This window comes from Ahaetulla prasina, chromosome 4, assembly GCF_028640845.1.
Source record: "Ahaetulla prasina isolate Xishuangbanna chromosome 4, ASM2864084v1, whole genome shotgun sequence".
NCBI classification, from domain to species: Eukaryota; Metazoa; Chordata; class Lepidosauria; order Squamata; family Colubridae; genus Ahaetulla; species Ahaetulla prasina.
In genome coordinates, this window is record NC_080542.1 from 86,519,262 (window position 1) to 86,531,656 (window position 12,395).

The 12,395-nt window shown below is 32.4% G+C and overlaps 1 protein-coding gene across 7 annotated transcripts in view; it reads left to right on the forward strand.

Moving 5' to 3' along the window:
• The window catches only part of NPHP3 (nephrocystin 3), a 174,403-nt gene that overhangs the window by 107,709 nt on the left and 54,299 nt on the right, over positions 1–12,395 (forward strand). The gene's annotated exons all lie outside the window — the stretch shown is intronic.

Consider the following 12,395-nt stretch of genomic DNA (forward strand, 5'->3'; position numbering starts at 1 on the left):
GGCAATAAGTTGACTTTGTAAAAATATACAAATAGAATGAGACTATTGCCTTATACACTGTAAGCCGCCCTGAGTCTTCGGAGAAGGGCGGGGTATAAATGTAAACAAAAAAAAAAAAAACTTCTAACTTCTCCATTAGTTGCTTTTTTTGTTTTTCTCTCATATTTTTAACTATGATTTTTGTCTTGTCTTTATTCATTTTCAGTCCCATTACTTCTCCATATTCCTGTATTTGCTCAATTAACTTTGGACTGGTTTCTGTTGTTTCTTCCATGATAAACACTAAATCATCCACAAAGGCTTGTAGTTTGTATTCTTCTTTTTAAATTTTCATTCCTTTTATTTCTTTATCTTGTCTTCTCTTTCTGTTTAAAATTTCTAATGTCAATATGAATAGCAATGGAGATAATGGACATTCTTGTCTAGTTCCTATTCTAATATCTACATTTTCTGTCATTTCACCAATCACCTTTGCCGATTGGCCTTTATATATAGTTTTAACCATATTTATAAACCTACCCCGAAGTCCATCATTTGCAATTTTGTCTGTTTACAAACATTTTCTGTGCATCCAAAAGTAACAATTCTATTTGCTTTTCTGGATGTGCTTCATAGTATTTCAATGTGTCCAATATAATTCGCATATTATCCCTAATCTGTCTTTTAGGTAAAAAAAAGCATTCTGATCTGGATGTATAAATTCATTTAATAGTCTCTTCAATCTTTCAACCATAATTGATGCAAAAAATTTGTAATCCGCATTTACTAATGAAATTGGTCTATAGTTCTTTATTTGTTGTAAATCCAATTATTCTTTTGGTATAAGAGTTATATATGCTTCCATCCACGAATTCGGAATTTTGGCTTTTAATAATAAGTCATTAAATATATGTAATCTTACATTGTTTAATACATCTTGCAACATTTTTTTTATTGAAAAAGTTTTTACAAAAATTTTCACTCCCTTCCCCCTCCCTGCCCCCCACTCCATCCCCTCCCCCTCCCTCCAAAACTACCTTCCTCCCTCCCCCGACTTCCCAGAACAAACACAAGGTATAGTTCAAAAGAAAAAACAATCATTTGCTAAATTTTCCCTAACACAAATTATAATCCTCCCCTTCTTCTCAAATCCTAACTTCCCCCATAAAAATCAAAGATAAATACATCCTAATCATTTAAAAGCAATCTGATATCTCTCAATCTGATATCTATTTTGCGTATATTCAATCCATTTTTTCCATTCAGTTAGATATTTTTCTTGTGTAGTGTCTTTCAAAAAGGCTGAGATTTTAGCCATCTCAGCCAAATTAGCAACTTTCAATATCCATTCTTCTATTGTGGGTAACTCTTTTTTCTTCCAGTATTGTCCTATCTGTAGTCTTGCCGCTGTTATTAAATTTAAAATCAACTTCATCTCAATTACTGTACAATCCGTAATAATTCCCAATAAAAAAAATTGCGGTAGGAACTTTATCTTCTTTTTCAAAACATTTTGTATAATCCACCAGATCCTTATCCAAAAAACCTTAATCTTCTTACAAGTCCACCAAATATGAAAATATGTAGCATGATCACAATTACATCTCCAACATTTCGCTTGCATATCTGGATACATACTTGATAATTTCTTAGGGTCTAAGTGCCACCTATAAAACATTTTATAAAAATTTTCCCTCAAGTTCTGTGCTTGTGTAAATTTAACATTTCTAACCCAAATTTTTTCCCAAGTTTCCAAAAATATTGGTTCTTGAATATTCTGTGCCCATTTTATCATACAATCCTTTATTAAATCCCTTTCAGAATCTATTTCTATCAACACATTATACAATCTCTTTATATGCGCCTGAGTTTGATTTATAATTTGTTTTACCAAGTTTTCTTCATTCTGCATGATACCAATTTTCTGATCTTCTTTCCACCTAGCTCGTAATTGTCCATATTGGAACCAAGTATAATTTCTCCCTTCTTCTTTTAATTGTTGCAAGGATTTTAATTGTAAATTACCTCTCTCAAAATATAAAAGTTCTTTATAAGTAATCATTTCCTGTTTCTGTTCTATATTTATATTCTCTATTGCATGCCTGGGGTTCGCCCAAATAGGAATTTTATAATTCAACTTGTAATAGTATTTCTTCCAGACATGCAGAAGAGCAATTGTTAACATATGGTTCTTAAAGGCTCTATCCACTTTTTTTTTTATTTTATTGAAAGAGTTTTAAAAAACAAAAACATTTTTCCCCCTTTTCCCCCCCTCCCTCCCAAAAAAACCCCTTCCCCCCTCCCCCCCCCCCCGGCTTCCCGGGTCAATCACAAGGTATTGTTATACATAAACCAAACATAGAATAAAATTTTCCCTTCCAATCCAAATAACCACATCCAAAGCTTTTCATCTCCCAACCCCTCCCATTACATAAAATAACTTCCTAATTATTCAAAGGCAATCTGATATTTCTTGATCTGATATCTGTTTTGTAGATAATCAATCCATTTTTTCCCCATTCAATTAAATATCTTTCCTGCGTATTGTCTTTTAAAAACGCTGAGATTTTAGCCATCTCAGCCAAATTAATAACTTTCAATATCCATTCTTCTATTGTAGGTATCTCTTCTTTCTTCCAATATTGTCCAATCAACAGTCTTGCTGCTGTTATTAAATTCAGAATCAATTTAGTCTCAATCCCTGTACAATCCGTTATAATTCCCAAAAGGAAAAATTGTGGCAGGAACTTTATCTTCTTCTTCAGTACATTTTGAATAATCCACCAAATTCTTATCCAAAAGACCTTAATTTTCTTGCAAGTCCACCAAATATGAAAATATGTAGCATCATCACAATCACACCTCCAACATTTCGCTTGGATATTAGGATACATACATGATAATTTTTTGGGATCTAAGTGCCATCTATAAAACATCTTATAAAAATTTTCCCTTAAATTCTGTGCTTGTGTAAACTTAACATTTCTAACCCAAATTTTCTCCCATGTTTCCAACATTATTGGTTCCTGAATATTCTGTGCCCATTTTATCATACAATCCTTTACCAAATCCTTTTCCGAATCTATTTCAAGCAACACATTATACAATCTCTTTATATGCTCCTGGGTCTGATTTCTAATTTGCTTTATTAAATTTTCCTCCTTTGCATTATACCAATTTTTGATCTTCTTTCCATCTAGCACTTATTTGTCCATATTGAAACCAAGTATAATTCCTCCCTTCTTCATTTAATACCTGTAATGATTTTAATTGCAATCTACCTCCTTCAGCATACAAAAGTTCTTTATAAGTAATCATTTCCTGTTTCTGTTCTATATTTATATTCTCTATTGCATGTCTAGGGCTCGCCCATATAGGAATCTTGTAATTAATTTATAGGAATATTTTTCCAAACCATAAAGAGCACTTCTCAACACATGATTCTTAAAAGCCCTATCCACTTTTTTCATAAAATAAGTACGCATGCCATCCATATAACAAGTCATAACCTTCTATATTCAAAATTCTTTCCTCTGTTAAGTTAAACCAGTCACTTATTACTGAAAGGGCTACTGCTTCATAATATAATTTAAAGTTGGGCATTCTTAAACCACCTCTTTCCCGTGAGTCCTGTATTATTTTCATTTTAACTCTCGCCTTTTTACCCTGCCATATAAATTTGTTAATCCCAATCTGCCAATCTTCCAAATTTTTATCCTTTTTAATTATTGGTATCATCTGGAACAGAAACAAAAATCTAGGTAACACATTCATTTTAATAGCCGCAATCCTTCCCAATAGGAATAACTGCAATTTCTTCCAGCCACTCATATCATTCTGAACTTTTTGCCATAGCAAGTCATAATTATTCTTATAAAGTTTCTTGTTCGATGAGCTAATATAGACCCCTAAATATTTAACCTTTTTTACTACCTCAAATCCTGTCATTTCCTTTAGTTTTTGTTTCTGTTGTATAGACATATTTTTAATTATCACTTTTGTTTTATTCTGATTTATTTTAAATCCTGATACCTTTCCATATTTATCAATTACTTCCAACAAAAATCTACTTGAATTTATAGGATTTGTTAAAGTAACCACTACATCATCTGCAAAAGCTCTAACTTTATACTCATATTGTCTAATCTTAATTCCCTCTATTTTCGTTAATTCTCGTATTTTATCTAATAATGGTTCCAGAGTCAAAACAAACAATAATGGTGATAAGGGACATCCCTGTCTCGTTCCTTTCGCAATCTTAATAACTTCTGTCAAACTACCATTTATTATAATCTGTGCTGTTTGCTCTCCATAAATCGCTTTGATTATTCTAACAAAACAATCTCCAAATTGCATTTTCTCTATTAATTTAAATAAAAAATCCCAATGCAATCGATCAAAGGCTTTCTCCGCATCCAAAAAAATAAGTGCTGCTGAAGTATTCTTCTTTTCCAAATATTCCAATATATTAATAATCTGTCTAACATTATTCCTCATCTGCCTCCCTTTTATAAAACCAGATTGATCAGTATGAATTCTTTGTTGTAAAACTAACATTAATCTATTTGCTATTATTTTTACAAAAATCTTATAATCATTATTTAAAAGTGAAATCGGCCTGTAGTTACCGGGTTTAGAGCAATCTTGCTCCTCTTTTGGTATCAGTGAAATCAAAGATGTTTTCCATGACGGGGGTATTCCCACTCCTAATTGTATCTGATTAAATAATTCTTTAAGTGGGCCTAATATTTCATCCTGTGTTTTTTTATAATAAGTTGCTGTAAGACCATCTGTACCAGGGGTTTTCCCCATTTTTAATTGTTTAATTGCCTCCACTATTTCTCCAGTAGCTATCGGCCGATTCAGCTCCTCCCTCTGTTCTAATGTTAGAATATTAACCTTATAATCTTTCAAATAATCATAAATGTCCCTATTCAATATTTTGTCTTTTGCATATAATGCAGTGTAAAATTCTGAGAATGCCTTTTTAATTTTATCCTGTTGATATATCTCTTTACCTTTATATTCTATTTTTTGTATGACACGTGCTTTCTGTTATTTCCTTAAGTTATATGCCAACCATCTCCCAGGTTTATTTGCATTACAAAAGGTATTATGTTTAGCATATTGTATATTCGTTGCCACCTGGTCTGCCATTAACATATTAAATTGACTCTGTAATATTTTTATAGCCTCTTTAAGTTTGTGATCTTGTGGGTTTTGAATTAATAACTGTTGCTTCCTTTGAATTTCTTCTTCCAAGTACCTCGCTGCCTTTGTTTATTATTCCTTTGCCTATTGTCCAAGTAAATCAATATCCTCTAATAAACGCTTTGCTCGCCTCCCACACAGTTCCTATAGGTGTCCCTTTGTACATATTAAAATCAAAAAATTCTTTCAACTGTTTCTTACAATAAGTTACATTATCCTCATATCTAAACAGATTTTCATTCAACCTCCATGTTCTACCACCTTTTTTCCCTTGTAATAATTCCATCCATACTGGGCTATGGTCAGTTAAACACCTCGGAAATATCTTCATTTTCTTCACCCTAGAAAGCAAGTCATTAGAAATTAAAATAAAATCAATACGTGAAAAGATTGATGCCTATCAGAAAAAAAGTAAAATCTCTCTCATCTGGATTCCGTAACCTCCATATATCTCTAAACTCAAAGTCTTCCATCATTTCAAAAAAGGATTTTGGTAGTTTTGCATGTATAGGTATCTTCTTGGAGGAGGTTCTCTTATCCCTTCTTGTATCAATTACTCCATTCCAGTCTCCTAATAAAATAAACGAACTATAATCCCAGAGGGTCAACCTCTCGTGTAACATTTTGTAAAACTTTTCTTGTTGCTGATTAGGTGCATAAATACCTATCAGCAAAGTCTTTTTTGCATCTATCACCAGTTCAATAGCAATAAATCTTCCTTGAATATCTGCCTCAATTAACTTGGTATATCCTTCCTGATATATACAACAATTCCATGCTTCTTTTCCAAAGCTGATGCAACAAAATGGTTACCCAATTTTGAGTTAATTAAATATTTTTGGTCTGATAATTTTATATGTGTCTCTTGCAAACAAATCACATCATTTTTAAATTGTTTCAAGTAGTGAAATATTTTCCTTCTTTTCTGAGCTGAATTCAAGCCATTAACATTCCATGACAAAATTCTATTTGCCATTACTGGCCTCCTGAAGCTTTGAAGCAGACAACGGAGGCTCCTCCTCCGGTATCTTCCGTCTAGCTCCTCCCACAGCTTCCATACTGGGATCCTGACTTTTACTTTGAGACTGTTGCTCTTCTTTACGCTTAAGAGCTCCTCTTGTCACCCTTTGCTCTTGTGGTTCCTCTGATACTGGCAGCAATGAAGGCTCTTGGATCACCACGCCTTCTTGAATCTCTTGAAGTTTTTCTATCACTTCTATTTTGACTTTCAAAACTGTAGAAAGAAAATCCTTTGCCTTTAAAACAGTGTCAATTCTATATCTCTTTCCTTGATAGAATACTGTCAGTCCAACTGGCACCTCCCATCTGAATTGAATCTGATGTTTTTTAAGTTCTTGTGTAAAAAAAACAAATTCCTTCCTATCTCTTAACATCTTTGAAGGAATCTCTTTCAGCACCTTCAGCTCCTGTTCTTCAATTTTTAAAGTTGTCTGATATGAAACTTGCAGAATCTGATTTCTCATAGTCCTTTTCACAAAATAAACCACAATGTCCCGAGGAAGCTTTCTCTGTCTTGCAATCCAGGAGTTAACTCTATATATTTTATCAATTTGGTAACCTACCTCTTGGGGTTCCACTTCAATAAATTCAGCCAATGCTTCTGATATAATTTTTCTTAAGTCTTCTCCTCGCTCTTCTTGCATACCACGAATTCTAAGAGCTCCTTCCATAAGTTTATATTGTAATATCACAACCTGATCTTCATTTTGATCCACTTTTTTCTGAACACCTTTCATTTTGTCTTCTATCCACTTTTTTATCATACAATAAATATGCATGCCATCCATATAGTAAATCATAACCTTCTATATTCAAAATCCTTTCCTCTGTTAAGTTAAACCAATCACTTATTACTGAAAGAGCAGCTGCTTCATAATATAATTTAAAATTGGGCATTTTTAAACCTCCCCTTTCCCGTATGTCTTGAATTATTTTCATTTTAACTCTCGATTTTTTACCTTCCCATATAAATTTATTAAATCCAATCTGCCATTCTTCCAAATTTTTATCTTTCTTAATTATTGATATCATCTGAAACAAAAATAAAAATCTAGGTAAAACATTCATTTTAATGGCTGCTATTCTCCCCAATAATGATAATTGTAATTTTTTCCAACTGAGCATTTCCGTCTGAACTTTTTGCCATAATACCTCAAGGTTATTCTTATACAATTTCACATTTGAAGAAGTAATATAAACCCCTAGGTATTTGACCTTTTTTACAATTTCAAATCCTGTTGTTTCCTCTAATTTTTCTTTATGTTGTCTAGTCATATTTTTTGTTATCACTTTTGTTTTATTCTGATTTACTTTAAACCCTGAAATTTTTCCATATTGATCAGTTATTTCCAACAAACATACACTTAAATTTATAGGATTTGACAAAATAATCACCAAATCATCAGCAAACGCTCTCACTTTATACTCATGTTGTCTAATTTTAATTCCCTCTATCTCCTTTACCTCTCTTATCATCTTGCAACATTTTGTATAGTTCTGCTGGCAATCCATCTGGTCCTGATTCTTTTGTTTCTTAATTCCCTCCATCAATTCCATCATCAATATTCTTTCTTCCAACAACTCTTTAAATTCTTCTGGAATTTTAAGTATTTTAGCTTTTTCTAAATATTGTTCTATCTTTCCTTCGCCACCATCTCTTGCTGTTATAAACTTTTATAATATTTCTCAATTATTTTTTTCTTTTTCTCATTTTGATAGCATATTCTTCCATCTTGATCTAATAATTGATTTATCTTTTTTTTTTTCTTTTTTCTTTTTCCTTTTATATGCCAACCATTGCCCTGGCTTGTTTGCATTTTCAAAAAAAAAATATGTTGATTTTATTTTATTTGCCAATTCTTCATTTTCCATTAAGTTTAATTTATGTTTTTGCAAATCCATCAAAATTTTATTTTTTTTATTCTGTGGCTTCTTTTGTAGTTCTTCCTCTAGATTCTTATATTCCTTTTCCAACTTTTTTTGTTTTTGTCTGTTCTATTTATTCCATTTTCCTAAATAATCTTCTAATATATGCCTTACCAGTATCCCATACGTTTTGCAGTGATCTATCCTCTTTTCTATTTTCTTTAAAGGAGAAAGTCAATTCTTTTCCATATATTATAGAAAGTCCTTTTCATTTAGTAAGTTTTGGTTTAATGTGCATCTCATTCTTTTTCTCTTTCCCTTCAATATCATTATTATTGGATTGTGGTCTGCCCATGTACTTGCTTTTATTTTAATCTTATACATCTTGGAAATTAATTCTGTTGACATCCACATCATATCTATTCTTGACCATGACATTTGCCTGTTTGAGTAGAATGTATACTGCTTTTATTTCAAATTTCTTTTTCTCCATGCATCTTGCAAGCGTAATTCATCTGTCATTGTATAAAATGCTCTAGGTAAAGTCTTAATTTTTTATTCACTTTTGTACATTTGTAGTCTAACTCATCAATCGTATTGAAGTCTCCTATTATGCATATATCTTCATCTTCATATTCTAATATTTCCCTGTGTAATTTCGCATAAAATTCTTCTTGATTTTCATTTGGAGCATATATCCCCACTAGCAATATTTTTTTATAGTTCATTACTATACCATTAATACGCTTCCTTCCTCATCCTCAAATATTTGTTTAGATTAAATTGTCTCTTTAATATAAAGTGCTACTCCTACATAGCCTTGTATCAGCTCCCTCCCCTCTCCTTTTTTGCCATTCTCTCTCAAGTAAAGTTTTTTAAAGTCAGGGACTAAATTTTTTTACAAAAGGAATCTTATTTCCAAGACAGCAATTTGTTCTCACCCAGATATTTCACCTTACTTTCTTCTTTTCTCATTCCGTGTGGCCGCCCCAACTTATGACAGCTTTCTGGCTGTCTTCCCAGCCACTGAGTCGAAGGCTATTTGTCAGTACTACAGAGAATTTGCGATTTCCCTGTTCATACCAGCCTGTGCCTCCATTCTTCACCGTCCTTACGAGACAGCTATGACCCTAAAGGAACCCAAAACGGCTGTGATATCAGCGCTATCTTCAGAGCCCCGAAGTTTCACGCTGTGTCACTGCAGTTTTGGCCACACACCCCTCTTATTAATTCTATTGACATCTACATCATATCTATTCTTGACCACAACATGTGCCTGTTTGAGTAAAATGTGTACTGCTTTTCTTTTGGATATCTTCTTCTTCAAGCATCCTGCAGGCTGAATTCATCTGTCATTGTAAAAAATACTTTAGGAAAAATGTTTCTTAACTTCCTATTCATTTTTGTTGATTTGTAATCTAATTCATTATTTACAATTGCATTAAAAACTCCTATTATACATATATCTTCATCTTCTATTATGTTTCTATGTAATTTTGCATAAAATTCTTCTTGATTTTCATTTGAGGCATTTATCATTACTAACAATATTTTTATGGTTCATTACTATTTCTACCATTAATACTCTTCCTTCCTCATCCTCAAAAATTTGTTTGGATTGAATTGTCCTTTTAATACATAGTGCTACTCCTCTTTTACGCTGACAAGCAAGTGTTGTATATAATGTCCCTAATTTAATCTGCTCCAAAAACTTCTTATGTTGTTTTCAAATATTGACTTCTTGTAAACATATTATCTCTAATTTTAACTTCTCTAATTTATTAAATATTCTTCTTTTTTTTATTGCTTAATTTAGTCCAGGGGTAGTCAACCTTTATATATCTACCGCCCACTTTTGTATCTCTGTTAGTAGTAAAATTTTCTAACCATACACCGGTTCCACAGTAATGCGCTGTGTGTCATTGTCTGAGCATGCCTCTCGCGCATTGTGGATTAAGTTTGGGGGGGGGTCGGCCAACAGCTGTGCTTGTCTGTTACAGCTGGGTGGTGTGGGGGAGATGCGCAAACTATTCTGGAACGAGGCTCTTTTTTTTTGCGGTCGCATATAGTGCCATTTAGTTTCATTTATGTAACGTGAACTACATTTATGCGCGGGCGAGACAAATAGTATATTTTCAGAAATTTAAATTGTCATGGGGAATTTTATGAAAACCTAATGAAAATGCTTTTAAATAATGCTATGAAATTTTTTAAAAAGGTCAATTAAATTTAAAAAAAGGAAAGTGCTTCAGTATCGGACAAAACCCCTACTGCCCACCATGAAAGCTGGAACGCCCACTAATGGGCGGTAGGGACCAGTTGACTACCACTGATTTAGTCCATTTATATTTATTGATATCATTGTTATTTCTTCTTCCATATCTTACTTATTTACTTGTTTAGTAGATCTAGTCATTCTTATCTCCCTTTGTTCTTTTGCTTATTTTGCTCTTGCTCCTTCTCTTCTTGCTCTTCCTTCTTGCTCTTTAGCTTTCTCTTTTGGTTGTTCCTTTTTCTCTTCCTGATATCCAGCCCCTCTTTCTTCTTTCAATCTCTCTTCTCATTGGAATCCTATATATTGCTCATAAAATAGTTCCGCCTTCTCTATTGTATCCAGTCTATGTTTCTGTTCCTGCCAATTCACCAAGATTCCTTCTGGAACCAACCATCTAAAACACACTCCTCTTTTAATCAAACATTTTGTCAGGAACTGGTATCTTTTCTTAAGTCTCTAACGCTTCTTGGAACTTTTTTCAACTCCACTATCTCACTACCTTTATGTTTTATCATCATGTTTCTCATAAGCTGCAAAATCTCTGTTCTCAGTGTTCTCTTGGAAAATCTGACATGTATCTCTCTTGGCAATTTATTTCTCATTGCATATCTTCTATGTACTCTGAAAATCTCATCAATCCCATTTAATATCTTTTCTGTATTCTCTTCCATTGATTCCACTAATATCACCACAATTTTTTGGGTAGATTCTCTCCTTTTTCTTCTTCAATATTTTGGAATCTTTGATAATAATCAGCCTTGTCCATTTCTAATGATATAGTTGTCTTTTCCTGGTTTTTGCCTGTTGTTGTAAGTCTATAATCCATCTCTTTCTCTTTTTTCTCTGTTGATTCTGCTTTCTCTTCCACTATCTTCAGTTGTTGTTCATTTTTCCCCATCATCTCTTTGACTTCTTTGACTTCTTCTACTTTGTTTATTCATTCTTTAAGGTTTTCATGCATTGCCTATAACATATTTTTTAATTCCATATTAGCTTTCTCTTGTTGTGTTGAAGTATCTACTACCTTTTGTGCCGTGGAGCTGGATGATGTTGTTATTGATGGTGATGATAAATGTGCTATTATTTTCTTCATCTTGTTCTTTGTTTTCAAACCACAAAATGTATAATCCAAATATCGAATTTAATTGTAATCACATTTGTTATCTTGAAGTCAATACCTTTTCACTCTGTTCCACCAGCAAGCAATCAAATTCCACTTTCAAAATAAATCCAAATTTAAGATCAAAGTCAAAATCAAAATTCAATCCAACATCTTCAGGTTCTTGTTACCTTAATCCATATAAATTTGAAGGAAATAGAAAAGGAGCCAAAAAAAAAGTATCCTACAAAAACAAAAGGAGAAAGAATATCTGTCTAAGGTAAAAAAGGAAAAGAAAAAAACAAAAATTTAAAAAGGAGAAAGGGAAAAAAGGGAATTAAAAATATCCAAAAATTTAATTCCAAAATTTCCAACTGTCAAAAGAAATCCAAAAATCCAAAATTATAGATCCAGAAAATAAAGGGAAAGCAACTGGATATTTAGTCTATTATGCAACTGGTTCTTTTTCTTTTTCTTTTCCCCGCCAAGTCACAAAACAATTATTATCAGAACTCTGTTGCCAAGTTTAAAAACATTGTCCAAGATCATTCCTTTTCATATCTTCTTCATTCTTCTCTCAGTTAATTTTCCAATAGTTCCTCTTATGCCACTAGATGGCACTGCAGTTTACTCCTCCTAATTATAATTATAATTAATCCAATTCAGACCTTTCCAATATAAATCTGAAAATTTTAAAGTTCGTATGTATTTTAGTTTTGGCAAAAAGCCACTCTGCCCAATCTGCTTTTTATTTTTCAAATCCATTTTCAAACTTCTTTAAAATAGTCTTTATTTTATGGACACTGCTTTTTCACTGCTATTGCCGGAAGTGGGGAGGGAGCTTTACATCTGCTCCTTCTCTTTTCCACTTTCGCTGTCCTTCTTCAGTTATAACTTTTAAAACCAGGGAGTAAAGTAAAAATAGGAATCTCGTTTTCAAGATAA